Source organism: Sus scrofa, chromosome 1 (genome assembly GCF_054392235.1).
Source record: "Sus scrofa isolate SSC_HxYL_T2T_F1_AM1 chromosome 1, Sscrofa_HxYL_maternal_Yorkshire_Landrace_v2.0, whole genome shotgun sequence".
NCBI classification, from domain to species: domain Eukaryota; kingdom Metazoa; phylum Chordata; class Mammalia; order Artiodactyla; family Suidae; genus Sus; species Sus scrofa.
Window position 1 is genome coordinate 196,159,337 of NC_139383.1, and position 27,077 is coordinate 196,186,413.

Genomic DNA, 27,077 nt, shown 5'->3' on the forward strand with positions numbered 1-27,077 from the left:
ACCATTATAAATTGCTCCAGCACACCATTGCTTAGGTCCATAAAACAGAATAGTATGGATGAATGTATTAGGTTGACTTTCTCTGTGATTAAGACATCTAAGCAGCCTGAAAGTTCAGGATCAACAAGAAGGAATAACCAAAAGGATGGGGGAGGGCAGGATGAAAGCAGAAGAGAAAGCTGGAAGGTAGGACCTAGTCAGCTGTCACTCATACAGTGCATGTTTTTAAGTAGCTATTACTTGTGAGCTTCTTGGGCAGGTATTTGATTGGGAGTTGATGGCTCTGCATACAGGTGGCAATAGAGTACTTCCTTTCCTTCAACTAGTTTATAGTCTGGATTTGCCCAGAGCTGACCACTGAATCTTGGACAGTGCTGCTGGTGATGGAAGAGGACCCCAAGCCACATTTTCATACTGTTGAAACACTTCCTTTATAGCAATAGGAAACCTTGGTGGACTGGGTTGCTGTCTTGTCTAGTGATCAGATAATCATTAACAGCAGAAGACTGCTGTGCTGTTAGTGCTTAAGGGAAAAGAGCATTGATCAATATTGCCATCTTAAGAGGAAAAGTAAAACCTCCCAAATGTCATCCCACCACTCATTCATAAATATTCTGTTGCCATATTGCAATTGATCATTCTGTGCAAATGTCTTTGGGCCAAATAGCCCTGTGTTGGGGGGAAAACACACATCAGGCCAGCTATTCAAGATGATTTGAGGAAACTTTTTCCAAAATTCCTGCCTTGAATCATTAAAAAAAAAAAAAAAAGCTGAAACTGGCTGGTTAAATGATGGTGCATTGTAATATCTGCTGCTGGAAGAAGGCAAGAAGTGTTATTTATAGGCAGTGCCAGGTAACTAGACTATATATTCATTCATTCATTTACTCATTCATTTGTCAGATATTTATTGAGGGTATCCTGCCAGGCCCTGCAGCAGAAACTAGAGCTACACAGAGAACTAGGGATGCATTCACTCCCCTCATTATGTTTAAAATCAACGGGAGACTATCAGGCAGGAAAAAGTCAGTAAGCTGATGATTACCAACTGCAGAGGTATAAGAAGAAAACAAACAAGGAGCTGTGATAAAGCAAAACACTGGAAATCTAGTCTTAGATGAGGCATTCAGGAAAGCCTTAAGGAGATTACATTTCAGTCTCAGCATGGAAAAGGAAGCAGCCAGGCAAAGTTTGGGGCAAAGAGTGTGGGGGACTCAGGAGAGCAAACTGAAGAGACTTCTAGGCAGAGGACATAGCATGTGCACAGACCTAATGCAGCAGAGAGCTTGGTGGGTTCAAGGGCCAAAATAAGACCAGACACATCTGTAAATACAGAAGAAAGTAGATTAGTGTTTCCTTGGTCTGGGAAGGTGGGGGGAAATGGGCAGTGATGGTTAATGGGCACAGGATTTGGGGTGGGTGCTAAAATGTTCTAATATTGATTGTGGTCACAGTTGCACAACTGTGTGAATGTGTTGAAAACCATTAAATTGTACACATTTTTTAAATTAATTAATTTATTTTTTGCTTTCTAGGGCTGCACTCGTAGCATATGGAAGTTCCCAAGCTGGGGGTTGAATAGAAACTACAGCTGCTGGCCTACACCACAGCCACAGCAATGCCAGATTTGAGCCACATCTTCAAGCTGTAGCAGAGCTCATGGCAACGCCGGATCCTTAACCCACTGAGCAAGGCCAGGGATCAAACCTGCATTTTCATGGTTACTAGTTGGGTTCTTTCCTGCCATGCCACAGCAATAGCTCCTTAAATTGTAACTTTAAATGAGTGAATATATGATATGTGAATTACAACTCAGTTAAGCTGGTTTTAAAGCAAATCTAAATATTTGCAGTCTAGGGAGCTGGAGTGGGTGAGAGTAAGACAAAGTTGGAAGTTCTCAGGCAGGCACATGGCAGTTGGGGCCTGTGGGCTGGTACCAGAGAGTTTACTGTGGGTCAAGAGAAATCATCACATGGGTGGCTGTGTGGCTGTGGGGTGGGATGGGAAGGCAAGGGTGGAAAGACAGAACACATAGAGAATATTGCAACAATGTAGATGAAAAATGTTGGTTAAGACTAGGTGACAGAAGTAGGTGTGGAGAGAAGTGGGGACTCAAGACACATTTCAGAGGGTATCCACAACTGACAGGAATTAATGAAGAATTAAATGTGGGAAATGGGGAGAAATGACACATCAAGGAAAATTCCGTCTAACCTGTGCCCTTTCCTAACTGTGACCTCTAGACCCTGAAGCAGAAGACACAAATAACCAAAGCCTGTGGCCAGACAACCCAGGCCTTCCATTAAGCATTTTGGTCTTGTGTGTGTAGATATTTAGAAGTGGAATTGTTAGTAATGTGTAAGATTTGATAATCTTGGTACCCACAGCCAAATAGTTTTCCAGACCAGTTTCTGTATCCACCAGCAACGTATGAAACTCTGGTTGCCAGTGAGAAGAGGGACAGCATCAAAACACAATAAGTTAAATTTTACGTTATGTTAGAAGGTGGTAAGTGTGATGGAAAAACAGGGAAAGGAAGACAGCTTTAAAGAGCGGGTATTTCTATTTAATCTTTCAGAGATGGTGTAATCATCAATTAAAGGAAAAAACTTATTCGTTGAGCATTTACTAGGTCCCCAGTGCTAAATTAGTTATAGAAGTACCAGGCAGGGTCCACAACTGGTCAGAGTCCGCAATGTGGTGGGAAGTCACAAGGCGCAATGACCCAGGCAGAGGGTGCATGTGTCATGTTGCCCTGGGACAGACTGTTGGGGTCACAGGGGCTTAGGGGAGGAGGAGAAAAGTCTCAAGTCCAGTAATGAAGGGAGACACCAGGGGAGAGGTGGAACAATGTGACTTTGTTTCTTCACATTTTCTTCCTATTTAAATCCTTCCCCCCCCTTTCTTTTTATTCGAAAGAGTCTCATGATATTATTGTGCAGGGGTAATCTGCCCTTCTTTTTGGAGATTAGCAACCCACACATTGTTATAGATTTCAATAGTGTTTAGTGCACTCCTTCTGTCAGTGGACCCTGAGCTTTGGCCTCATGCCAGGCACTTTTCCAGAGGCCAAAGATTCACAGATGCATCAGAGTACTCTCTGTCCTGAAGAAGTTTCTGGTCTAGTAGGAGAGATGAAGTATATGCACAACTACAACAAAAGAAGAAGTGAATTTCAGCAATTCCACTTTGGGGTGTGTAGCCAAAGGAAACAAAATCACTATGTCAGAGAGGTATCCGCACCGCCATGTTCACAGTATCCTTATTTGAAATAGTTAAGGTGTGGAAGCAACCTAAGTGCTTACGGATAAATGCATAAAGAAAATGCGGCATATATATACATATAGTATATACAGAAAAGAAACTCATGGAGTTGGAGAACAGACTTGTGGTGGCTGAGGGGGAGGGGGAGGGAGTGGGATGGACTGGGAGTCTGGGGTTCATAGATGCAAACTATTGCCTTTGGAATGGATAAGCAATGAGATCCTGCTGTGTAGCACTGCGAACTATAGTTACTTGTAATGGAGCATAATGGAGGATAATGTGAGAAAAAGAAGTTGTATGTGTGTGTGTGCATGTGTGTGTCACTGGGTCTCTGCTGTACAGTAGAAAATTGTCCGAACACTGTAAACCAACTATAATGGAAAAAATAAAAATCATTAAAAAATATAAAAAAATAAATGTGTTTTTTTTATATATATACACACACACACCAGTGTCCACTGACAATACAATATTCCATTGTATATGATGGAGTATATATACAGTGGAATATTATTTGGCCATTAAGAAAAGAAGGAAATTCTGTCATTTGTGACAATGTGAATGGACCTGGAAGGTATTACGCAAAGTGAAATAAGTCAGTGAAAGCAAAACAAATACTGTATGACCTCACTTACATGTGAAACCTAAAAAAAACCAAACTTACAGAAACGGAATAGATCGGTGGTTGCCAGAGGTAGGGGTGGAAGGTGGAGGATGAAGAAGATGAGTGGTCAAAGATACAAACTTCCAGCCCTGAGGATGCAATGTCCAGCATGGTTACAATAGTTAACAACACTGTACTGTATGTTTGAAAGTTGCTAAGAGAGTACATCTTAAAATTTTCCATCACAAGAGAAAAAATGTAATTGTGATGGATGTTAACTTACTTATTGCAACACAGTTAACCATTAAAAGGGGCTTGAACTGTGTGAGTCCATTTATATGTGGATCTTTTTTTCAGTATGTACAATAACACTGCATGATCTGTGGATGCATGAATGTCTAACCAAGTAGAGAGAGGGCCGACTGTAAAGTTGCATGTGGATTTTCAACTGTCGGGGGTTGAAAACTTCAACCCCTGCATTGCTCATAGGTCAACTGTATATTCACATATCAAATCATTATGTCGTACACCTTAAACTAATACAGTGTTCTATCACAGTTCTCTCTCTCCATAAAACTGGGGAAAAAGAAGAGTTCCCTTTGTGGCTCAGCAGTTAGCAAATCCAACTAGCATCCATGAGGACGTGGGTTCAATCCCTGTCCTTGCTCAGTGGGTTAAGGATCCCACATTGCTGTGGCTGTGATATAGGCTGGCAGCTACAGTTCCAGTTGGACCCCTAGCCTGGGAACCTCCATATGCTGCGGGTGCAGCCCTAAAAGACAAAAAGACAAAAAAAAAAAAAAAAGAAACCCTGGGGAAAAAGAGAAAGTAAAATGTCATAAGAAAGGTGTTGGTAAAACATTTCAGGGGTTTGAATGAGAGAGAGATGTTGAGAAACAAAGTAGCTAAAATTTCACACAAACAGCACACACAGATACACCCACACACCCCAGATTAGCTATTTCTGTGGCCAGTAGCAGAACCCACACTTGGCTGAACAGCTGCATCTTTTCTCCTGTGTATCTTTTTCACACTCTGAGAGCCAATTCTACAAATGCTCGGAAAGAGAAGCCTTCATTTGTGACCCCTGCCATCCTCGTGTGGGATCTTACCACGCCTAATGCCACCTCAGTAGCCGCAAACTCTTCAGTTCTAAGCAGAGTCTGCTGGGCCAGCTGCAGTGCCGTCCAGGGGTGTGAGAACAAGGGCAAGAGAAAGGGGGAGATGAAGGGAAAGAAGAAGAGAAATCCCGGAGAAGAAGGCTTCAGATGCTCATGCTTTGTCTAGAGTCAGGGGCCAAAGGGGTATCTCAAGCTTGCCCGTGTGTGTTACACTCTCACATAGAGCACGCACACTCTCATACTGCAGACCCACTGTGTATGACACTCTCAAAGAATATGGGAGCCAGTGATTTAGGGGAAAACATGCAGACTGTGGACCTGAGTCTGCCTCCCCTGTCCCTGCCTACACTCGGCTTCTGAGGATGGGGTGAGACGATTATTGTTCTAGGCCCATCTTGGACCACAAGGATGAGGCCTTACACTGCAGAGGGAGGAGTAGCAGAGACACAGAACTGCTAAATTAGCCTTGAATTGTCTGCCTCCAAGGAAATAGAGCCCTTGCTTCTCTGAAGCACTGTTATTTTGAGCATGTCTTGATCACAGTTAAACCTAATCCTGAGACAGAATTTTTTCTGAGACAGCCTGGTTTCCTTAACAAATTAAAATTGGAAACCCAATTACCAGATGATTACCATTACATATGATGAGAGCTGATGTGATCTTTCTTTCAATTACATTTTAAATCTCAAAAGCAATTTCGTACTTCAAACAATATGGAGATATTTTAGTAAAGAGTGAAAATGTTTCTTGAAACACTCATCTTCCTTCTCTAACCCCTGAATTCCACTCTGTCTTCAAAATGAGTACTGTTACATTCAGGATCATCTTTTAGGTCAATTTTTGCTGGGCGTTTACAGACATATTTGAGGATTTCACATAAACTTTAAAAAAATATGGTCCTACTATGAGTATTATTCTGCAATTTTTTTCACTGTAGTGAAAGATAGAATTTTATCAGTCCATACTGGTGTATTCTTTTCAATCACTTTGAATACTCCCTACGTGAGGATGAACTGTCATTAATTCATCAGTTGCCTCTTGATAAACTTTTAGGGTATTTCTAATTTTCAGAATCATCAGCTATGTACAGTCAGCAGGCTTGTGCCCATGAGTGAGATTTTGGTGGAATAGATTGATGTGAATTAGCAGGATTTTGGTCTTCTGAAGTGGACTCCTGCATCTTTTCAAGAATTGCACGTTGCACGGCCATTTCCATTGTTTTGCCTCCCAAGAACAGCTACAAAGGCTGAACTAAAGCATGAGAAATGGTCGCATGAAGGCTGAGTGTCCATTTCTACCTCGTGTCCTTTTTGGCCTTAGGAGGCTGAGAAAGAGGATGGTTCATGAACGGAGAGAGGCCTGATGAGTTCAGGAAAAGGACAAGTTCTGTGGTCACATCTGGCCCTTGGCCAGCTGAGCTGACCACGCCTGGTTTCTTCCCCACCCAACTGCACATGTTGTTTCTTATGGCTTATTGAACATCAGGGCTGGGATTCAGGGACAGTTCTGCAGGTCTGCCCTTTGCGTTGCACTCTTCTCCCCAGAACTGACTTTTACAGACGATTCAAACTCTGCTGAGTGATGTTTCTTTTAGGAGTGTTCTCTCCTGCGGTCAGTCTACACCATCACCTTGATTCATGGTTCTTATGTGCACAATTCCCTGAAGAGCAATAAATGAAGCCAGCCCTGAGCACCTTTTGAATGAGATGCTGGATCTATAAAGGCCAACCACGTCAGGGCGGAGGCTAGAGGCTTCCTAACCAAACATGTACACACTTTGTTTTCTTTCGCAGCAAGCCATTTCCTTTTGGTCCCAGTTTGTTTACGGAGCCCCTGGAATAGGTCACCTCCTTCTCAGCATATCATTGCTTGGCAGAAGTCCGTGAATTATCGACCAGTTCCTGAAGCCTCTGACTCAAGACCACAGGTTCTTGACCTTCCTTTGGTCTGTGGATGCATTTGGCAGCCTGCTGAAGCCCATAAACTCCTTCCTCAGTGTTTTAAGGTACTTCACATAAAATACATGGGATTACAAATGAAACAAATCATGTTGAAAGGCAGCTCTTAAGATGATTAAAAATAGATGTTATGTATTATATATAACTTTTATGTTAATGTTAAATAGTTTTTGCCACATGTCTAGTAATTACTACCAGTTTGAAGAAAAAAGTGTAAACAAGAATTTAATATTCTGCAATAACAGTAATAATTCATCTCATTTTCAAAATGAAAAATGGTATGAATACATCTGTGATTTCTGTTGGTGACAAAGGCAGAGGTACCACTATATTTATTGTCTAGACACATAAAGGAAATACAGAATTTTAGTTAGAGGTTAGTGAAAATAAAGACGTGATATTTTTTCCCACCCAAGTTCACGGACCCTAAACTTTCCTGTGTAAGAATCCCGGCTCTAAACCCATATACCCTCTTGCCTCCGGGACCTCTCAGCTTGATGTCCCACAGACAACACTGTTCAAAAATGGGGGGACCTGGTCCTCTTCCTAAGGTCCCCATGCCCCTGCTCTCACACACCCCTTGCCCAAGCCCCAAACCTGAGGGCAACTGAGCTGCCTCCTCCCACCTCTCACAGTCCCTCTCCTCCTTGGCCCCACTTAATGTGATTCCTCTTCTCCCCTGACCTCTGTTCCCTTAGTGGGGTCTCACCCAGATGAACCCTTGCCTTCTGCCCTCCAGTCTGTCCTCCACACAGTCGGGAGAGTGACTATTCCCCATCATGCACGTGTTCACAGTCTGAATATGCTTTAACCCTTGCATGACCTAGGATAGTGTCCAGCCTCCTTAGTACAGCTTAGGCCTTCTGCAGTCTGGCTCCTGCCACATTTGCATTCCTGTCACTAAGTCTCTCACCAACATGCCAGGTCCCAGCATTAAGGAAAGTCTCACACTCCCAGGATGCTTTGCACCTTTCAAGGATCCCTCTCCACCCTGGCCCCCTGGTTTGTGCCAACTCATCCCTGCTCATCTAAGCAACCTGCAACACCCACCCACCCCCACCCCCAGCCTAGGGGTGCGCGCACACACACACACACACATACAATTGCTTGTTTTCTCCTTGGTTTCTTCACTAGTTCTCATTAATAGCAACTATAAGATTTTATTTGGCTCATTTTTTAAAATCTGTCTTTTTCTGCTAGACACTAAGAGTCCTTCAATGGCTGGTATCACATTTTTGTTTTTGTTTGTTTCCTCTTTGACTCTTTAACATTGAGCATAGTATGTAGCATTTAGAATATGCTTTAAAAATGTATAGACTTTTATTTATTTATTTATTTATTTTTAGGGTTGCACCTGCAGCATATGGAAGTTCCCAGGCTAGAGGTCAAATCGGAGCTGCAGCTGCTGGCCCATGCCACAGCCACAGCAACTTGGGATCCAAGCCGTGTCTGTAACCTACACCACAGCTCAGGGGAATACCAGATTCTTAACCCACTGAGTGGGGCCAGGGATAGAACCCTCATCCTCATGGATACTAGTCAGGTCTATTATCACTGAGGCACAATGCAAACTCCTGTACAGCCTTTTAAAATGATAAATAACTAAAGAATAAATGAATTAATTAGTGAAAAGGAAAAAAATGCTCTTGTAATTTCTTGCATTTCAATAAGGTATCAATTAGCATTAACTCATAATAAAGAATACTGTGGGGCTGGAAACACAGAACCCCTGGCATCTCATTTATTCTTCAGTCATCCCACTGTGCAGGCTTCTCAGAGACAAAGTAACTAATGGATGAGGAGCCTGTTAGTCTGCTTGTATGTGAGGTTTGGTGGAGAGAGCCCATGATGCTGTCCTTGGTATAGATGCCGACTCCTTAAGAATTCTGTTCTGAGAGGGAGAGGCATTTCTAGTCCCAGGAACTTGTGATTTCCTGCCATTAATAGTAATTTCAATTCCTATTTGAGACAAATTCCATGGAGTTCCCATTGTGGTTCAGCAGTAATGAACCCAAATAGTATCCGTGAGGATATGGGTTTGATTCCTGGCTTCGCTCAGTGGGTTAAGGATCCAGTGTTGCTGGCAGCTGTGGTGCAGGTTGCAGACGTGGCTCGGATCTGGTGTAGCTGTAGCTGTGGTGTAGGCCAGCAGCTGCAGCTCCAATTGGACCCCTAGGCTGGGAACTTAGATATGCTGCAGGTACAGCCCTAAAAAGACAAAAAGAGAATAGGAAATTCCAGGCTCAGAGGTCATTGAGTAAAAGTCTCATGATGTCTAACAGACCAAAACCATAATTTTGACTTTCTACTTTGTTAGGTCTATGCTCACTATCTTCTGAGACCAAATGCCTGATATTATTCTTTAATTACCTGGATACTGATGCTTGAAACCTATGTTTCTTCTTGCTTTCTGTATTTTCGAGTTGTTATCCCCCATCTACTACATTTCTTTGTAAACAGCCACTTGACAGCACTAACCTCTCTGTGCAATTACCTACCAGTGTTGCAGAGCTTCTTCCCAAATGGTGTGCAGTAAGGGTGGGGGTGCCGAGCTCTCCAGTGGCCCAGAATTCTTCTAAATGAGGAAGCAAATCTGATCTTTTTGCTTTGTTCAGTTCTGTGCTCAGTATAGGATTATTCTATGGGTTAATAAAGAAAAGAAGATGTTTGTGGGGTTTTATACTCTTTATTTAGGAACTGCTACCTTTGAAAACGTGATTGCCTTAATATCCTATTAATGTGTGCTTCCACCAGCAGGGTTTTCCTTGACTGTAAACTGTATGTGATATAGGTGGGCAGAAACAGTGGCCCTCAACTAACTCACTAGAGCATTTGATTTCCTTGTTAGGAAAACCCTCGTTATCACTGACTTGAGAATTGCTGCCAGTTATAAGACAAATGCAGTGTGGCTGCAGTCATTCATCAAACGCAGGGAGACAGTGACCCTTGCCATCCATTAGGATGAGATGGAAAGCTTGGTGTTCACTCAGTTAAAATGGTACACACGCCCGTGCTGACCCCTCCAAGTCCAGGGTCAGGGCATTGCCCCGAGTCAGTTGACTGAGCTTTCTGCTTCTGCGCAGAGCAATCTTTACATAATCCTGTCTCAAGTTCTGAAAGTCCAAGGCCTTTGCTGTCACCTGCCCTATAAGAGACTTCTCATTCCATGCTTTCCATACCTTTAAGGACAGGAGGCAGCTTTTGCTAAATGCTGTAGGAATACATAGACATTTTATCGCAGCTTCTTCAAAAACAAAATCTCCCACCAGAGCTAGCTATTTTTAGCAAGGTCTCCCCTTTTTCTTTTTTTGGAAATGCAAAGCACATATTTCTCTTGCTAATTAGGATTTCAAAAACAAGCTCAGAGACAAGGCAAAGAATCCAGAAAGTTTTTAATTTGTGGAAATGTTTTGGTTTGGATGCAGCCATGGCAGCTTGAACACATGCTTTTTTAGATGCAGGAAGGCAGTGGGGAAATGGACCTAAGAATTCTTAGGAATTCTTGGGCAAGCAGTCTCCAGAGGGCTTCAGAATCCCCGTATGGACATGGTCTCGGGGGCTATGGATGCTGATTCAGCCAGGGATGTCCCAGGTGTGGACTCCATCAACTCAGCTTCTTGTACCTCCCTCCACCCACCTTCCTGTTTGTCTACTCTGCTCCCCTTCTGCCACCCCCACCCCAGCTCCAGACAGTTGGTTGCCTCAGAGACAAAACTACCACAAGAGGGAAAGTAAAAGTGCCATCTGGGCCAGGGTGTTGTGTAGTCCAAAGAAAGTAACAACGAGTGCTGTGCTCTAGGCTGAGGCTCCATGGGGCAAAGCCCCCACCAGAGCCCCACACCAGGGAAAGAGTCAAAGAATTCCTGGTGTCAGAGCTGAGCACAGAGAGCCATGCCCACCAATGCCAGGATGGAGGAGTGAGGAAGAGATCCTGGGTCACTAACTCCAAAGCCCAGGGATGCCTATAGAAGGACTCATAGCACAGTATATGGGCTAAGAGGAAACCAGGAAAGCTTACTTTGTTTTCAGCTGCACACTGTATATATTAAATCAGTCAAGGTCATTCGTGAGTAGAAACCAAGTCTCTTTCCTGTATCAGAAAGAGGCATCTCTCCACTGCATTCAAAGCTAAAGTCCCCATCATTATTCTGGATTCCCTGTCCCTCCATCTGCCTTAACTCTAAACTATTCAGTCTCAGAGTTCCCATGGTGGCTCAACGGTAATGAACCTGACTAGTATCCATGAGGACATGGGTTCAATCCCTGGCCCCCTCAGTTGTTAAGGATCCAGTGTTGCCATTAGCTGTGGTATAGGTCACAGACACAGCTTGGAACTGGCATTGCTGTGGCTGTGGTGTAGGCTGGTAGCTACAGCTCCGATTCAACCCCTAGTCTGGGAACCACCATATGCTGTATGTGTGGCCCTAAAAGTAAATTAATTAATTAATTAAACAATTCATTCTCCGGTATCCTCACTCTTTCTCCACTTGCTCTTTTATATCAACATTGACACTTACTGCAGTTTTTCCCACACCAGGGAAAAAATGCTTCCCTAAATTCTGGCTTCCCCCTAAATGATAAAGAAATAATGAAAGGAAGGGAAGAAAGAAAGAAAGAGAGAAGGAGGGAAGGAAGACAGCTTTGTGTTTAACAATATATACATTGTTTGTAAATCTGTTTCTTAAGAACAGGAAATGATTATTCCCAAGATCAAAATGGATCAGTACCAAGGTCAAGATGGAAAGGGTAAGGAAGCGAGCACACTGCAGTCTTCTGGGGAGTTGATAATACTCTATGTCTTGACCTGGGCAGACGTCATTCAGGTATGTATTTTCTTACTGCTTGTTAGCTGAACATACATATTGTAGGGACCTTTCTATAAGTCTGCTACATTTTAAATTTTTAAGAATTTATTTATTTATTTTTGTCTTTTTAGGGCTACACCCGAGGCATATGGAGATTCCCAGGCTAGGGGTCTGTAGTGGCCAGCCTATGCCACAGCTCCAGCAACGCAGGATCGAAGCTGCATCTGCAACCTACACCACAGTTCACATCAACTCTGGATCCTTAATCCCCTGAATGAGGCCAGGGATTGAACCCGAGTCCTCATGAATACTAGTCAGATTCATTTCTGCTTAGCCATGATGGGAACTCCAGAATTTTTTTTTAATTGAAAAAACAGAAGAGTAACCAATTGTGTGCTTGGGGTTCTGTCCCTTCTTCACCTCTCATCCTGTGAGGGTTGATTTCTTTCCCAGGCAGATTCCATACACAACAAGAACATTTGGCATGGGCCCACATCACAGCTTGCAATCCAGAATGAAAAAGGACTATTCATCTGAGGCTTGTGTATCACATGTGTGGGACGATGTTCCTCTTTCTGCACTGGGTTTATGCCCATGTCCAGCAGTGTGCTGTTAAGTTGACTTTTTGCAGGGGCAGAGCATAGGGCCTGATTTGTGATGTTGGCCAGTTTCTGTGGTGTAAATACCTCCACTGCAGCTGAAGTGCGCGGCTAACGTTAAACTGCCGCTATGATGCGACTTGTGAACTGAAGGGAGCTGGCTTTAGCACATCACTGCCACAAGCTGATCAAATCACTGATGAGAGGTCATTGTGATGAGATGCCCACACTGCTCCTCTTGGGGCTCAGGGCCAGCACAGCATGGGTGGAATACCAGGAAGGTGACTTCACCACAACTGCACTGAGTCAGGGAGGATGGCTGGCTAAAGGATGAAGGAGGGGCTAACACCGGAAAGAAGGAATGAACACTCACACTTGAAAACAGCACATGCCCTTTGCACTCTGGCTTCTCCCTCTCTCCTCTTTCCTTCCCGCTTCTCCTGCCCCAAGTGTTACCTCTGTGTGGTCTTGCCATCTCCATGGCATTGATGCTGATGAAATACTCTCCAAAATCTACATCTTCAGCCCTAAATTGATTTCTGAGCTCCAGCCTCACAGTTCATCTGTCAACTAGTTCTATCCATCTGGATGGCCCAGCAGCCACAGACTGGGCATAACCGCAACTGAGTTCATTCTCTCTCTGGGTTACTATCATCTCTGACTTATTTCAGTCTCCCTCACTCCCATGCACCCCACCCCACACACAGCAGTCAGCAAGCCGAAGTCCTCTTAATTTGTGCCTCTAACATATCTATCAGATAGATCTTTTTCTTCCATCCAGTGTCATTGCCCTACATCAGACCCACACTGTTTCTCACCTTGACTTTGACAGTGACCTCCTATGTGGCTTCCCAGCCTCCTCCCATCTATAACTTTCAAACAACATAACCTTTTACAGATAGAAATGCAATTGTGCCCCTTCTCTGGGTCAAACTTGTTTAAGGCTCCCCATTTCTTGTAGGATAAAGTCCAGACTTCTTAGCAAAGCACACAAGACCTTAGCTCATGAGCCCACTCTCCATCCCCTGATCACATCAGGAATTCTCCCACTTACGGTCTTCACATTCTATTCTTTCTGCCTAGAATTCCTTCCTCAGCCCCCTGTCTGACTGGCAAACACTTATTCATCTTTCAGTGCTATACATAAGTATGAATCTCCCCTCATCACCTACCTCCAGCTCTAGAGGTAACTGCTGCCTTATCTATGCCCCTTCAGCTTATGGTCCAAATCTTAATAATAATACCTACACTGTATAATTATCTGCTTATTAATAAGTGTTTTTTGAATGAATGAATGAATTCTAGATGTGCAGTGAAAAGGAAAGTCATACCCACCAAGCTCTGTAGTCCTGTTTTGTTTTGTTTTGTTTTTTCAGTGATCCAAACCCCTGTTCTGCCTTATAAACAGTGAAAGTTTTACTTCATTCTTAAAAATAATAATAATAAAGGCAGAATCTTGATAATTAAGGCCATAAGCTCATCTACCAATTGGCTGAAAGATGCTGACAGTTCAAGAACACATTTTCTTTATGGAAAAAAATTTGTATTTACACCTTGTGTCCAGATGAATATATTTCCTTTTATTTCATTTATATTATAATCAAATATAGTTTAATATTCAGTAATGATTTTTGAGACTATCTTCTGCCACATCTGCGTGTTAGGGGGTGTGGTGCTGGATGATATACCAGGGAGATCTTTTTGTAGTAAACCTGGGATTGCCAGGAATCTAGAGGCACTGTTGGTTTTTCATGACTCAGTCTACTAAATCTCTCATTTTGCCAAAAGACAAATTTAGGCACTAAGAAAGTCAAGTCTGACTTAAAGGAAAAGAATTTGATCAGTGTGTTCCTATTCCTTGCTCTAGTTTCTAGGACATGCTTGCCCTCTCAAAGAGGATTAAATAACTTCAAGTGGAAATTAAGAGAACTGGTTAGTAAAAGGAATAAGGATCTCGTTGTTATATAAATGGGAAGACTTAAGGAGAAAAAATATAAAATCAAGGACAGACTGTGAAACAAAAATTGAATCAAACTGGAAGTCTTTTGTTGTTTTTTTTTTCCAAAATATCTTCTGCCAGTTGTAAACTCTGTAGGACATCATGGTTTTAAAGTTTAAAATATTTTCGTATTTACAAAGTATTCCCTTTCTCAATATTGGCATTAATGTTTGAGTATGAAACCATCAATAAAATAAACCATCATACTCAATACTCACACTCAATAAAATAAACCATCACACTCAATGAAAACCATCAATAACCCTCGACTAAATTATAAAATCAAAGACTTGGAGTTCTTATCGTGGCTCAGTGGAAACAAATCTGACTAGCATTCATGAGGATGCAGGTTCACTCCCTGGCCTCGCTCAGTGGGTTAAGGATCCAGCATTGCTGTGAGCTGTGGTGTAGGTTGCAAACACAATGGCTTGATCTGGCATTGCTGTGTCTGTGGTGTAGGTCAGCAGCTGCAGCTCCTATTGGGCCCCTAGCCTGAGAACTTCCATATGCCACAAGTGCAGCTTTAAACAAAACAAAACAAAACAAAGACTTGATTCTAGAATGAAGTTACTCACAGCCCAGCCTTTACCTACTATGATAAAGATCTGTGGCAGAAACAGGAAACATGTAGAGTTTTTGCTGGGTTTTCCCTTCCTTCTATGCCCAAGGTCAACAACAGCAGAGACTGACAGCACTCATTACATGATCTGTAAGCCAGTCTTTGTTATGTTACTGGGGGAAGCCACCAACAGTCTATCACTGTTGGGCCACATGTGGTTGGCACGGATGGTAGCACCAAACTGGTGACTTCAGGGGTGATTAATACAGAGATGCTTGCTAACCTTTGCCATGTGTAAGCCTGAAGGGAACAACTGGTTTGAAGAATCCAGAAGGAGTGGTTGTGTGGAGAGGGCATTTGAAACGAGCTTTGGCCTTTGGTGGGGAAGCAGCCAAGCCTTTGCAATCTGGGAGGGGGTGGGGGCTAGGGAAATAAACACCCAGGCCTCCCTCTTCAGAGCCACATCCTCCAGTCCCCTGCCAGTGTGCTCCATCATTCAGGCTCAGTAGGTACGATCTGTACTAGTCAGCCCTTGTTGCAGGGAATGGAACAGAGCAGAGTGGAGAGCGGATCTGGATGGGGTGAGGGAATGTCTCTTGATTGAGAACAGATTGAAGACGTTGCTATTTATAGCTACCTGAGTCCTGTCTTCTTCATGGGGGTGCAAGGACAAAGCCAGATAGGATGGGCTACTGGTGCTAGCACACCACTGGGTTCCACATCTCCATTTTCCCCCTAGTTAGGCAGGAGGGAGCCTGCAGATATCTGAGAAGGATGATGCAATCCTCCAAGTCTAACATTCTAAACCAATTGAGTTGTTGGCAAGAGAGCACCAGCCGATGTTGTTAGAGGGATGTGATAGACTATTTTCTTTCTAACGTGTCTCAAGCAAAGTGCCCAAGGAAAATTTCCTCCTTCTTCTCATCTGTCTGCAGATGGGATCCTTGTTTCTCTGGTGTCATCTGCCACTGTTACTGATCCCCCATCTGAATCCCTAGCCAACAGAGAAGCATGAGCTTTGGGAGAGGGTTTATTCATATCCAGTCTATATATTTTTGATTGAAACCTGATATCTTGACTCCAGAGCCAAGTGTCTTGTGATCTGCCACCACCCAAATGTGTTCCTAAGGCGTCATCCTAATGGTGTTTTCTTCTGCTGCAAATAGGATGTTGTTGGTTTCTTCTCAGTAGTGGAAAAGGCTTTGTATGCCAGTTCTCAAAAATAAAAGTTCTAAAACTGTCCATGGAACATTCTAGGAGGACTCTCAAGAGTGAAAAAGATCTTGTCCCAGCAGTGTTCGTATTATCACCTGGCCTGTGTTTAGATGATCACATTAAGAAAGCAGCCTGGGGGATTTCAGCTTAATGAACTGCAGTATACACTATTAACACAAAGAGGAATGGGGGAAAGTGAGGAAAACTGATGTTAAAAATGAATGGAATGGAATGTATTGCTTTCACACCCTGCCTTTTGGTCCACAGATAAGTAAAGCAGAGTGCTCCAAATGTGCATCCACATATAATGTATCACTATGTCTCATCTGGTCATTTAAAAACTGATTCAGTAGATGTTAATAGTCAGTGTGGTCAGTGTATCTTATTGATGATGTTTCATCGGAAAAGTAAAGGAGAGTCTGATTGCATATTATCTAGTTATATTTAAAGACAATTGTCTCCCTTTAATATTTAAAGGTTACATATGAAACAAGAAAATCCCTCTCTTTCTTAGTTTTCCTGTTCGAAGAGCTTCCAAACCTTTATAAATGATAAGCTTCAAAGGCCTGCTGTGAAATTTGGATTTGATCTTCAGGGTCACGGAAGTTACGTGAGAGAGACAAAGTCCCCAAGCCATGACCCAGGAATTGGGACTCCTCTAGTTTCTGGTAGCCGCCTCCCCCACCACCGCTTTCTTGTAGACTCTCCTTGCTCCATTTCCCCAAGCCCTCCCGCCTCTCCTTCTGCTCTCCTATCTCAGTCTACATTCTCTCAGGCACTGTAGCCCCCAGGCCCTCCACACCATGTAGTTCATGTCTGTGCTCTCCTCCTTTGATTTCTCTGTAACACTCATGTTTCCAGCCTTTCCTGAGCTATCCCACGACTTGGAGTCTGGTTTGGGAGGCTTGAGTTTCTGAATACTCACCAGATCCCACTTGCCTTTCCTGTCAGTACAAATGTGTCCAGCCTACCATGAGGACTACGCCACATGTAGCGTGTCAGGGATAAAAGGGTGATTAAAATGTGGTTCCCGCCCTATGGAGCTTATGGTCTAATGAGGAAGTTAGAAATACACACACCAGCCATAGTTCAAAGTAATAATGCATCTCATAATCAGTGCAGAAATGCAACTGTTTTTAATTTTATTTTTTTATTATTATAGTTGATTTACAGTGTTCTGTCAATTTCTGCTGTACAGCAAAGTGACCCAGCCACCCAGCCATGTGTGTATACACACACACACACTTTTCTCATATTATCTTACATCATGTTCTATCAAAGGTGATTGGAGGAGTTCCCATCATGGCTCAGTGGTTAATGAATCCAACTAGGAACCAGGAGGTTTCAGGTTCGATCCCTAGCCTTGTTCAGTGGGTTAAGGATCCGGCGTTGCCATGAGCTGTGGTCTAGGTTGCAGACGTAGCTTGGATCTGGTGTTGCTGTGGCTGTGGCGTAGGCTAGTGGCTACAGCTCCGATTAGACCCTTAACAGGTGCGGCCCTAGAAAAAGAAAAAAAGACCAAAAAAAAAAAAAAGTAGTTATTGGATATGGTTCCCTCTGCTATACAGAAGGAATCTTATTGCTTATCTCCTCTAAATGTGATAGTTTGCATCAACTAACCCCAAATTCCCAGTCCATCCCACTCCCTCCGCCTCAGCAACCACAACTCTGTTCTCCATGTCTGTGAGTCTGTTTCATTTCTGTAGATTGGTAGAAATGGGACTCTTTATAAAAGATAGGTGTCCTGAGGAACCGCTGCATTCTGAGCAAGGATGGATGAGACTAGAAGGCTTCATGGAGGAAGTGACTTTGGGATGGACCTCCACTGGGAGGGGGGGCACAGAGAGCTCCAGCCAATCAGAAAAATCACAGTCAGTGGGGTGGGGCTAGAGATGAACCCATCACCTCGGGGAAGGGGAGGGCTGTGGGAGTGAGTCATATCTCCCAGGAAAAAAACACAGTGGGAAAAGGAAAAAGTGAAAGGCAGTGGCTGGGAGACTGCCTGTATTTAACGAAGAGAGACAGTGAAGGGACTTAGAGAAAACCATCAGAGACTGGAGGAGAACCAAAGTTTGGTGACAGAGAAACCAAAGGATGAAAGAATTTTTAAAAGAAGGGATGGCTAACAATAGTTAAGAGGAGAATCACAACTACATTGTGGGCTATGTACCACGTGCCCAGAATTGTAGGAAAGCTCCCGACAAAGCTAAGAAGTGACCGAGTTAGGACTTGTCCTCAGGTCTGACTGATGCCAACACTCTTAACTGTAGAGTTAAGATGCTGAGAGAAGGGAAACATAGAGCACACCATTAACCGTGGGGACTGGGAGTCATGGAAGAACCGTCAGAACAGATGATGTCCCAAAGTGATTTCAATAGAATGGGTGGGACAGGTTGTGGTACAAAGAGGTAAAGGTGTCAAGTTCAGCATTTCTTCCCAAAAGTCTGGCAGTGAACATTTAGAAATGGGGCAGTAGCTTAAGAAAATAAGAAGAAAAATTGTTTCAATGGGAGTTATTTAGACCTTAGGTTGAATATGAGATTGAAAATGTGGGAGGAGTTTCCCAAGGAGATGAGAGGAAATGGGATCAAGGTCACATCTACAAAGATTATCATGGAAGCCATGAAGGACACTGCTTCCTGACTCTGAGATAAGATAAAGGATGAGGACAGGGTGAGCATTGAGCAAATCTGCTGCCCTAGGGAATGCGGGGGTTGGGGGCTGAGGAAGTTGGCGAGGATGGCCTCTGTCTTCTCACTACAGTTGCTGATGAAAAGGGCTGGAAACTCTGAAAAGAGGAAATTGAGTGGCCACTGTAGATCACATGCTTGGAAAAGCTCATCTGTAAAAAGTCGTAAATGTCCACTTGGAATGCCTAAGAAGTATATTTGGGATAGGGGGTGCAGGGCAGCCAAAACCACGGCCAGGCAGTAAGATGGAAGCTGTTTTTGAAAGTAAAGAATCTCCAAAGACCAAAAACAAAACAAAACAAAAACAGATTCACATTGCAGTTGAGCGCCTAGACTTCTTCCCTTACTGTTTTTTTTTTTTTTTGGCCAAGAAAACAGTAACCAAATAATTTGATCATCTGTATACCAGAGGGACCTCTGATAAATGAAAAGTTGCCTTGGCAGGAAGCAATGTTCTGAATGCTGGAGGTATAACAAAAGGTCTTTTGTAGCATAAATCCCACAGAACAAGGGCTTGAAGCAGAAATTTCTGAATTGCCTGGAGAGGCAGTGCAGGGACAGATCAGGGAAATCCTTTCTCATGTCCTGACACAGCATTTGCTAGTTGACTATAGAGCAACATATCCTGAGAAGGGCATGTCCCTGAGCTCTGAGAGTCCAAGTTTCAAGTCTGTGTGTTCTAGTATTGCTGTGTGGCTTTGGGCAAGTTACCTGCCCTCACTGAACCCGTCTGTACAGTGGAGATAATGATACCCAACACACAGAGCTGCCAAAGGGGATGGGGTCACCATCCTGTCTCAGCCCCTTTCCCCACCTGCCTGGACACTGAAAACCTCAAATTCCAAATTATGGAAAAGGGCATATTGATTCCACCCATCATAATTCTGTAGAGTCCACTCAGAGATTGAAGCAGGTCTTTCTATAAACATGGCAGAAAATGTTTTACTTTTTTTTAAGCAGAGAAAGAAACCATCAGGGCCGGGACCAGTATAAATATGGGGAAAACCACGAAGAGGCAGGCACCTTCCTGAAATTCCCCTGGGTCTCCTTTCAGTCTGCTAGTCACTCCTGCCACCTCCAGAATGTGCTCTTCTGAACATCTGAGAAGAGACTGGACCCAGAGGGAGAGCCTTGTGGAAAAGAGAAAAGGCAGGCACTCATGAAATCAAGGTCATGGAAGGTTTGGTGTCTCCCCTCAAACCTGGGTGTGACAGAATCCGGTGTGTGAGACTTCCTTAGAACTGCCCAATCTGCTTGTCAGGGATCTGTTTCTAGAAAGGCAGGCTGAGACCTAGGCTAGGAGAGCCGTCTTCTTCTCACTGCCGTAAGTTAGACACCAAACTCATAATAAGAGCATCACCCTTGTCGGGTTTCCCTGCCACCAAATTCTTGACATTGACATTCCTTAGCTTCGCAAAAATGTTAGGAAATGACCTCTTTGCTAGAGGCGCACACTATTTGAGCAAGAAAATAGAAGCCATCAGAGGAGAACTGTCACAAGGTGCTACCTTATATCTACCAACCCACCTGCCTTCTCTCCTGTGTCTGTGAGAACGTGGCCTTTCATCTGCCCATGGCCAGTGTTTCCACCTGGGTACAATCCTGACCCTCAGTCCTACCTGAGGATTCTGGCCAGCAATCCTCCTCTCCTACACCTTCAAGGGTCCCCTCTCTACAGGATCATTCCCACCAATGCAAATGCACTGTTATGTCTGTCATCTTGAACATAACCCCTTTCTGACCCCACTTTCTCTTCTAGTTACACCCTATTTTTCTCCTTCCCTTTACAGAAAATCCCCTTGAAACGGGCATCTGATCTTGCAACCTCCAGTGGCTTCTCTTTCCCTCTCCTGTGAACCCACTCAAGGCAGGTTTGAGCCCCACCACTTCCCTGACCTGGCTTCAGGTTACCAAGGAACTACAAGATCACTAAATTGAATGCAACTTCTCAGACCTCATCTCGATTGGCCAACAAGCAGCCTTTGACCAAGTCAATGCCCCTTTTTTGGAAACTTTCTTCTCCTGGCTTCCAGGTTCTCCTGGTATTCCTCCTACCTCACTGGTCAGTGTCTTCTTCATTTCTCCAAACTCTAAATGTTGGACTTCCTCAGAGTTCAGAGCTTGAGTGTTGCACTTTTTAATTACATTTACTCTCTCGGTAAATGTTCCCAGTCTTAGGGCTTTAAGTACCATCTCTGTGCTGATGACTCCCAAAATTGTAACTCCCACAGGATAAGAGATTTTTTTTCCCCAATATTATCCCAGCACCTAGAACAGTGCCTGGCATATAGTATCTGTTGAAAGGTTGAATGAATAGATTTTATTAATTGAATGTAATTGAATAACCAAAGAAATTGCCGTCATTTTTTACAATTTTTAAAAAATTTCATTATAGTTGATTTACAGTAAAATGTACAGTAAAGTGACCCAGTTATGCATATATATACATTCTTTTTCTCACATTATCCTCTGTCACATTCCATCACAAGTGATTAGGTATAGTTTCCTGTGCTATACAGCAGGATCTCATTGCTTATCCACTCCAGATGCTACAGTTTGTATCTACTAACCCCAAACTCCCAGTCCCTCCCACTCCTTCCCCCTCCCCTTTGACAACCACAGTCTGTTCTCCATGTCCATGAGTTTGTTTATTTTCTATGGATAGGTTCATTTGTGCCTTATATTAGATTGCTATCACATGGTATTTGTCTTTCTCTTTCTGACTTACTTCACTTAGTATGAGAGTCTCTAGTTCTATCCATGTTGCTGCAATTGGCATTATTTTATTCATTTTTATGGATGAGTAGCATTCCATTGTGTATATGTACCACATCTGATTAATCCATACATCTGTTGATGGACATTTAGGATGTTTCCATGTCTTGGCTATTGTGAATAGTCCTGCAATGAACATAGGGGTAGATGTATCTTTTTCAATGAAAGTTTTTTAAAAAGGGGCTTTGGGGAAAAGGTGGAAGAAATCTAGTGATCTGGAGTATGAATTTAAATTCATGTCAGAGATATCACACAGTAGGGACCTTACCTGTGGTAATCAAAGGGGAGATAAAGAGGGATAGTATTTTTTTTGTTGCATGTTGATGGCAGGCCTCCAGCCGGAGGGCTCCCTGCTACTAATGAAGAACCAGGTTTATGACTCTAACATTAAATAGAACTATGATGGTCACATTTACCAAGAAAAGAATCCTGGGCAGAATGGCATCATTCCTTAATGATTTATAATATCAAAGTGATGGGATAACATCTCGGGGCAGTGAGGGAAAGCACCGTGTTATGATCTTGATTATGGTTATGGACACGAATTGGAAATTTGTTCTGTCAAGTTTGTGACCCAATCACATTTCTGGTGCTCAGAAGCGTGAATAGAATTAGACTGAATGCTTATCTTCTATGAGTAAAATGTGTTCCCCCCCCAACCTTTTTTTTTTGAGGAAGGAAGCTGTACTTCAAGCACCAGGAATAAGAGATTTGTGGATAATAAATATGACATAGCAGCTGAAGTTGCAAAGAAATTCAAAAAGTTTTTTCTTCAAAATATTCATTAAATGACTAGCTGTATGAGGTTAAGCAAGTTTCTTGGCTTTTTGAAATGTCAGTAACTGTATTCATAATATAGTATCACTAAGCTCAATTTCTACTCCTATATACTTTAGACATGGTATCACCTAACTCTTTCTTCTATAAAATAAGACAAAATTTGTCCAATCTAGTTCATAATTTACTTACGAGGATCAAATGAGATAATGTTTCTGAAATTTTTTGGTAAGCAAAACACTTTGGCTGTGCAAAGCTTTTATTATTACTATTCCCTATTAGTTTGATAAGATGTATTTAGCATGTTATTATGCTCAAAATATTTTTAGGAAAAGAGAAAACTCTAGTGAAGAGCAAATCTGACTATGCTAATACATAAAGTACCTGGATAATTGTCCTTTGAATTCTTTTTTATTTTTTTTTCTTTCTTTTTTTTTTTTTTTTAGGGCTGCACTCATGGCGTATGGAGGTTCCCAGGCTAGGGGTCTAATCGGAGCTGCAGCCACTGGCCTATGCCACAGCCACAGCAACACGGGATCCAAGGTGTATCTATGACCTACACCACGACTCACGGCAATGCCAGGTCCCCAACCCATTGGGCAAGGGATCAAACCTATGTCCTTAGGGATGCTAGTAGGGTTCATTAACTGCTGAGCCACAACGGGAACTCCTCCTTTGAACTCTTTTAAAGGAAAGTAATTTTTAAAGCTATATCACTTCTGATTGTTTTGGTTGTACACAACAGATGTCATAACTCATCATCCCATGTAAAAACATGCATAATAACTGGAGGGTCCAAGGGGTATCAGCTTCAGGTGTGGCTTGATCCAGCTTACATGATGTCACTATAGACTTATTACTCTTCTTTTTACGTAGGCTTCTTCCATATCAGCTCTAATCCCAAGCCGTACGTGGTCATAAAGTGTCTCCCTGCAGTTCCCAGTGCTACATCCTTCTGAGTTTGAACTCAACAGGAAATTGCAAAGTCTTTGTACATCTAGTATTAAGCAAGTATCCAGTAATTCACATGTAAAGGTCCTGAACCAATTTCTGTGACCAAGAGAAATACCACATGTTGACTGATCTCAGCCTGCAATAAGCTCTATCCTAAGGCCAGGAATGGTGCTCATTTTAGCCCTTCTGGACTAGAAGCAAGTAGAAGTGGATCCCCCAACCAAAAGTGGCCCATTGACCCAGAAAGAGCAAGTTATGGCTGAGGAAGCAGGCTGTGTGTAGACATTTCCTAAGAAAAATATAGGCATCAAGTCTTGCCATTGCTGCTATTCCAGGTTGCCCAGAGAGCAGCCCATCCTTTTATTGTGCCAACAAGCAGGTTCCTGGGAGACCATATGAACTTTTATTAACAGAAACCTCTGAGTTTGCAGAGTAGCTCCAAATCTCCCTCAAGACCCTATGCTGCCAGCTATGTTTATCTTGTTCTCACTTTCAGGTAAAACTGCCTGGAACCAATCAGCCAGGTCTTGAACAGCCATGAAAAGTGCTGCATGAACAGCATTCACAAGCTTCAATGCAGATGTTTCCCGGGGCTCCACAGTTAGGCATCCTCTGGCACAGCACAAGGGGGAGAACTCAGTCTGTCTTCCAAGAGCAAATTAAACACAGCTTTGTGGGTTTGAGGGTTGGCTGCCAATGGGAAGACTGATCCCTGAATTAAGAGTTCATGACAGGATGACTCCGGAGTTCTTGGCAGAAAGCAGGGTTTCCAATACTAATTCTCCTCATGGTGAGAAAAGTCATGTATTCGAAGTGGCCCATAGTCACGGGTAGTATTTGCATAAAGGATCAGCTCTATTTATTCAATGCCAAGATCCCCAAGATGAAGGAGATGAATGTGGTCATGTTTCTGAGCCACTACGAACCCTGTAAACACTTTAACTGCAGAGGATGCACCATCAACGGGACAGGCTTTCACATGAGATTTGGCTCCATATGAATATGAATTTCCCTCTGTGGTGGATGAGAGCAGAATCTTACAGTGGAAGCCCTGCTACAAGGAGATATGGTAAAGCTGCCAGACGGTTAAATAAATGGTCTCTTACAATTTGTTTATACCTTGACTGAGCACATTTCAATAAAGAAGAAAAATTTTAACTGTCTGAAAGGAGATAGGAAAGAGATTTCTGAGTCTATGCTGGTGTTTGACCTTTATCTCTTTTCAGGAACTTTATTTTTCTGAACATTGAGGAGAGAACAGTAAGAAAGTTGTTTCCAAAGATGGGGTGGAGGGAATCCTACGTCTGTTAAAATAACCAAGTGAGCTTCTTTTAGCCAAATCAGAGTCTTTTTCACAATAATTTGTATTGGAAATAGAAATCAAGGTCTGTAGTGTCAAAAAAATCTTTGTCTTTTTCCTACTTTCATTGTGATGCATCTTGATTTAATATGACACTAACTCAACCCTTGTATGAAGATTAAAGAAAGAAAAGAATGAACAATTCTAAGGTTTGAAGTTCATGCTTTTTTCCTTGCAAGTTGCATGACTGAAAATTGTGCTGTTTTTGGTTTGTGAGATTACCGAATTTTATCCTACAATGCATGTCACCAGGACCACTATAGGAAAGTTTGACTAATAATGAGGTCTCAAAACCAACTACTTTGGCTATTTTCGCCATTTTCAACCACCAGAACCAGCTGCTCTCCATAAGAGATGCCTCTCTGGCCATGTCTATCCTGGTATACAGGACCTGTGGGAAGGTATTGGCTAAAGCATGCCAGTGTAGCCCTTATTTATTTATAATGGGATTGGCAAACACATCCAGAGCCAGCTGTTCCTTGGAAACTTCTAGGGATACAATCATTTGCCATTTGTCAAAGATAGATGGGTGAGTATTGTGGTTAAGTGTTCAGATACTGAGATCAGATGGATCCACCTAAGCTGTGTGACTTTAGACAAGTTACTAAACCTCTCTGACCTTCAATTTTATCATCTCTAACATGAGGATCATACCAGTATATAACACAGCATTGTCTTGAGAATTAAATAAAGTCATGACATAAAGATTTTAGCATGGTTTCAGACTCAAGTGTTTATTAAGTGTTAATTGTTATTACTCAATTTATCTTAAATGTTTGCTTTTATGTATTGAAAACTATGAAGACAAAAAAAAAAAAGCTATTACTATGCTGGAAGATGCTTTTCTCCATATTTTCAGAGGTAAATTTAACCCATCTGTTCTTCTTAAAAATATAAAATATTAGAAATTCAAGGTTTTAATCCCAAGAGTCAGTTAGATATAGTGAGGGATTTTAACACAGGAAATAACACAAGGCTTGTGCTACAATTACCCCAATGGAACACAGTAGTTATTTGCTTTTACTTTGAATATACTGTTGTAGGAAAAAAACTTCGAAAATGTTTTGGGCACTGCTGTGAAGATATCGTATAAGTGCAAAAATATCCCCATCATCATACACAAACAATCTGAAGGAGAATTGAATTTTCTCTCTGTCCAGAACAGCTACCTCTTTGTGCTACTCCTAGATTTGCTGAAATATTTCTCTAAATGGTGGTACATCTGAAAAAGGGTTTTAAAAAGGTACAGTTTTGTCTTTATGGACTTGACGCAGCCAGTCATATCCTGGAGACACAGGGAGAGGCTGGGGGCCTCTGTGGCGGAGATAAGCCTTGAAATTCCAGTTCCTAGGGACCCATCGGGAAGGGCCTGCAGCCAACAGAGAAGGAGTCCTGGGCAGCTGCTGCCAGCCATGCACATAACATTTTGCCTGGTTAATGGGTTGACCAGATATCCTCTCCCCCAAATCGTGCAAAAGAAATTGCAATGCATACATGCAGTCTTGTGCATTATCAAGTGGACACAGGAAAAAAAAAAAAAAAAAAAAGACACCCCCCCCCGCCGCCTTTACTTTAAGGGAAAAATATCCTTTACATTTCCTTTTTGCGGAAAAGATAGATCAGTAATATGAAGTAGGGAAAATAGGTGGTGAGACAAAACATACTTTTATTTCCTTGCCCAATGACTTCTGAGAAATTGGAGTTTGGGGAAAAGAGTTAAAATGGAAAATAAGAAAAACTAGAGGCTCCTCTGGCTTCCTTTGTTACCCTACACATTCACAGCAAGTGATAGGAGGGCCAAGGCAGGACAATTGAGAGGTGGTGACTGTGATGTCCTGGTCTCAGGTGGTGCATTGCAGGTCACTGAGGCTGTGGCCTGCAAATGGAAGGAGCAGACCATTTACCAGTGTGGTGCATTGCTAATTAGTGGCAAATTTGGCTGGGTGTCTGCCTGTGAAAAGCTTGCACTGGCTTTGGCCCCATCTGCCCTGAAAATAATGATGAACAAATTTTATGCAAAGGCTTTTCTTTCACGGGGAACTCCTATTTTGTCTTTCACAGGAAAACATACCATGAAGATTTTAATTCTCATCCTTGCAATTATTTTTCTATTTTAATGTATAAGGGTTATTGCTCTGTGTTATTTTCTTGGGGCTGGTTAAAAAGCCCCCAAATGTAAGGAGAGTTCTCCATTTTCTTTGTTAAGCTGATTCTCCCTCAAACCCCGAACTCTACAGAAAATATGTTAGAAAAGGAGTTTTAAACTTAGCTCTGCAGTGTAAAGTAGCTTCCCTGTTTTCCATCTGCTTCTGTTCATCTTTTACTGCTGTACAGGAGCCATGCCTCCAAGGCTGATTTATTAGGGACTGACTTTTCTTGGAGAAAATGTCAGGAGAC

General features: G+C 42.6%; 1 long non-coding RNA gene across 1 annotated transcript in view; it reads left to right on the forward strand.

The window, feature by feature from the left end:
* Positions 1–24,825, forward strand: part of LOC102160535 (uncharacterized) — a 365,378-nt gene extending 340,553 nt beyond the window's left edge. Inside the window, exons 2-4 of the long non-coding RNA XR_014819402.1 lie at positions 6,783–6,994; positions 11,634–11,770; positions 23,817–24,825. This is a non-coding gene — a long non-coding RNA (uncharacterized LOC102160535). The remainder of the gene's footprint in view (positions 1–6,782; positions 6,995–11,633; positions 11,771–23,816) is intronic.
* Positions 24,826–27,077: the final 2,252 nt, after the last annotated feature.